At 43.0% G+C, this 3,063-nt stretch overlaps 1 pseudogene; it reads left to right on the top strand.

Moving 5' to 3' along the window:
* Window positions 1-478: 478 nt before the first annotated feature.
* On the top strand, window positions 479-1,408 carry LOC116638679 (annotated as a pseudogene).
* Window positions 1,409-3,063: the final 1,655 nt, after the last annotated feature.

Genomic DNA, 3,063 nt, shown 5'->3' with positions numbered 1-3,063 from the left:
AGATCATGACCTGAGCCAAAACCAAGAGTCAGATGCTTAACCGAATGAGCCACCCAAACGCCCCTCTCTTTTTAATTTTTAAAAATGGAATAAATAAAATCTTAAAAACTATGGTACTGGACTTCTCATAATTTATTTTATATGATGTAAGCAGTCAGGATAATTCAAGATGTGAATGTATGGGACTTTGGATTCAGGAATATAAAGGCGTGACGTTTGATTCTGACCCCTGCTGATTAGGTTATTTTGGTCAATATTAAGCTCTTCAAGCCTTAACTTTCTCATCTGTAAAATGGGTATAGTAGCACCTACCTCGTAAGATTCAATGCTATAATATAATGTAAGCATCTTGTATGTGCCTTATACATTGTCAACACATACTGGTTTACTATTTTCATACCATCCCATTATCCCTCCTACACTTTCTTCTCATTTTCATTGACTCTTCTTTAATCATCAGACGAAATTCAAGTTGACCTCAATGGACAATAGCACAGAAGCCACAGAGTTCATCCTTTTGGGATTAACAGATGACCCTAATCTTCAGGTCCCCCTCCTCCTGGTATTTTTGTTCATCTACCTCATTACTCTGGTTGGGAATGCGGGGATGATGGTGATCATCCACTCAGACCCCCACCTCCACACTCAATGTATTTCTTCCTCGGTAACCTCTCCTTCGTAGACCTGGGTTACTATTCAGCAGTAGCGCCTAAGACGGTGGCCACCCTGCAGTCAGGGAGCAAAGTCATCTCCTGCAATGACTGTGCTGCCCAGTTCTTTTTCTTTGTGGGTTTTGCCACTGTTGAGTGCTACCTTCTGGCCTGCATGGCCTATGACCGCCATGCAGCCGTATGCCGGCCTCTTCATTACACCACCACCATGACAGCAGGTGCGTGCGCCCTCCTGACTGTTGGCTCCTACGTCTGTGGCTTCCTCAATGCTTCCATTCACACAGCAAACACGTTTAGACTCTCATTCTGTGCTTCTCATGAGATTAATCATTTTTTCTGCGACATTCCTCCACTCTTGGCTCTCTCGTGTTCCAACACACGCATCAGCAACTTGGCTGTCTTCTGTGTCGTGGGCTTCAACGTCCTTTTCACCCTCCTAGTCATCCTCATCTCTTACCTCTTCATATACATCGCCATTCAAAGGATGCATTCTGCTGAAGAAAGCCTTCTCCACCTGTGCCTCCCACCTCACTGTCGTAACCATCTTCTGTGGAACTATCATCTTCATGTACCTATAGCCCAGCTCCAGCCAGTCCATGGACACGGACAAAATCGCTTCTGTGTTTTACTCGGTGGTGAGTCCCATGCTGAATCCCTTGATCTACAGCCTTAGGAACAAAGAAGTAAAAAATGCTCTCTGGAAAGTACTCAACAAACTTTATCCCAAGTCTGTGTGAATAGGAAGTAGGCAGGTAATGGAGGGATAAACTTTCCCCCAGACCTCGATGCCATCGCGACTTCTGAGGTTTGGCAGATTTCAGACCTTTCTTCTCCAAGAACAGTGGTTACTTCTGCTACTTAGAGAAATCATGAAAGCAGCACTTGGAAATGTCTCACTCAGGGAGCTAATCTTATATTTAGTGAATAACGACATTGGACATTTAAACCCTGCTTGCACTAGTTTCTTGATATGATTCAAAGCAGAAGATCAAAGCATAAACTGAATCCACTGAATTTCCTTTCCCTAATTTTAATCCGAAGAAATTTCCACTCACCATTAAAATTTGTGTAAGGATCACATCTTCATTGTATAATACTTATCAGTTGAAATGCACAGCATTATGCTTTCCATCTTTGGTCCATGTGTTTGAAAGTTAAAGTTTCTTATGCAGACAAAAGATGTTTTAATATTTTTAATAATTTCTCTAGAAGGTTTTAACTCAAAGGACAGGGCACTGGACCCAGAGTCAGATGACCCAGCCTTCAATCCTTCAAAACCCCCAACCCACATCCCTGCTCACCCATTGGTTGAGCACCTTTGTATTTTCCGGCTCCTTCTGTTAATGTGTTGGGACAACTTTGGTAGAAAACAATAAGCCACCTTTGTATGTAACAGTTTCAGTAGATGAATTGTTTAAACTTTAACTCAAATCAACATATCTTTCTTTATAGAGCTTGCACTCTGTTCCATGCTTTTGGCCTTTGTCTAACATAATTACCAAAGCTTGCAGAAGGTTTGGAGGAAAAAAGCATTTCTTTTCCAGGGGCTATGTAAGAGGAGATTTGTCTTCTGAATTAAATACTTGCATTTCTCAGCACCCTTAAGTTTGGTGAATCTATTATGGGCACACATAATAACTTTCTGTGCCCTCTTGGCTTCTGTTTTTTCAATAATTCAGTTCCCCTCTGGATCCCTGTTGCATTGTGATGTTCTGTAATTAGATGCTGCAAGAATAAAAAAGCTTGTAGAAATGCATTTCCTAAATAGGAACAGCACAATGATGCACAGCCCAAGTCCAAGTCTACCTTCAGGTCTTGTTTTGTGTGCTGGATGGTATCTGCGAGTGTGTGTGTGTGTGTGTGTGTGTGTGTGTGTGTGTGTGGCGGGGGCCCGGGGGTGGGGTGGTGGTGATTAACTTTACTTCTCACATATCAGTGTCTTGATGGTGTTTGTAGCCGCAATTAGTCTAAGTCACTACATATTCCATGATATCAAGATCTCAAAGACCACAAAACAGGAATTTTTATTTTAAATGAGAAAACCAGAAATCTTGGTGGGCTAAATCAGGGGGCTTAGAAAGTCAAATTAGTTTTGAGATTATCAAACTCATTAGGCACAGGGCAGGCTCTGTTTGAGGAGAGTGGATCATGGGGCTTGTGGAGAGAAGAGTGAAGAGGGAGTTTTGGAACAGAGGCTGACCTATAGGAGAAGCTTCCTCTAGCACATGGCCACTGCCACCCAGCGTGACCAGGAGCTTCTCCTGGATCCAAGGCCTTGACTACCTGGACCTGCCTCATCTGTCCTCCTGCCACCCCCCCTTAGCAGGGTGGCCTCTGGAGCAACACACATAGAAGAATAGTCATTAAAGGCCAGCATCCACTTCACATGGGA

Source organism: Phoca vitulina, unplaced genomic scaffold, assembly GCF_004348235.1.
Source record: "Phoca vitulina isolate PV1807 unplaced genomic scaffold, GSC_HSeal_1.0 scaffold16, whole genome shotgun sequence".
NCBI lineage: Eukaryota > Metazoa > Chordata > Mammalia > Carnivora > Phocidae > Phoca > Phoca vitulina.
Note: the sequence above shows the minus strand (reverse complement) of the source record. Positions and strands in the feature narration are given on the sequence as shown.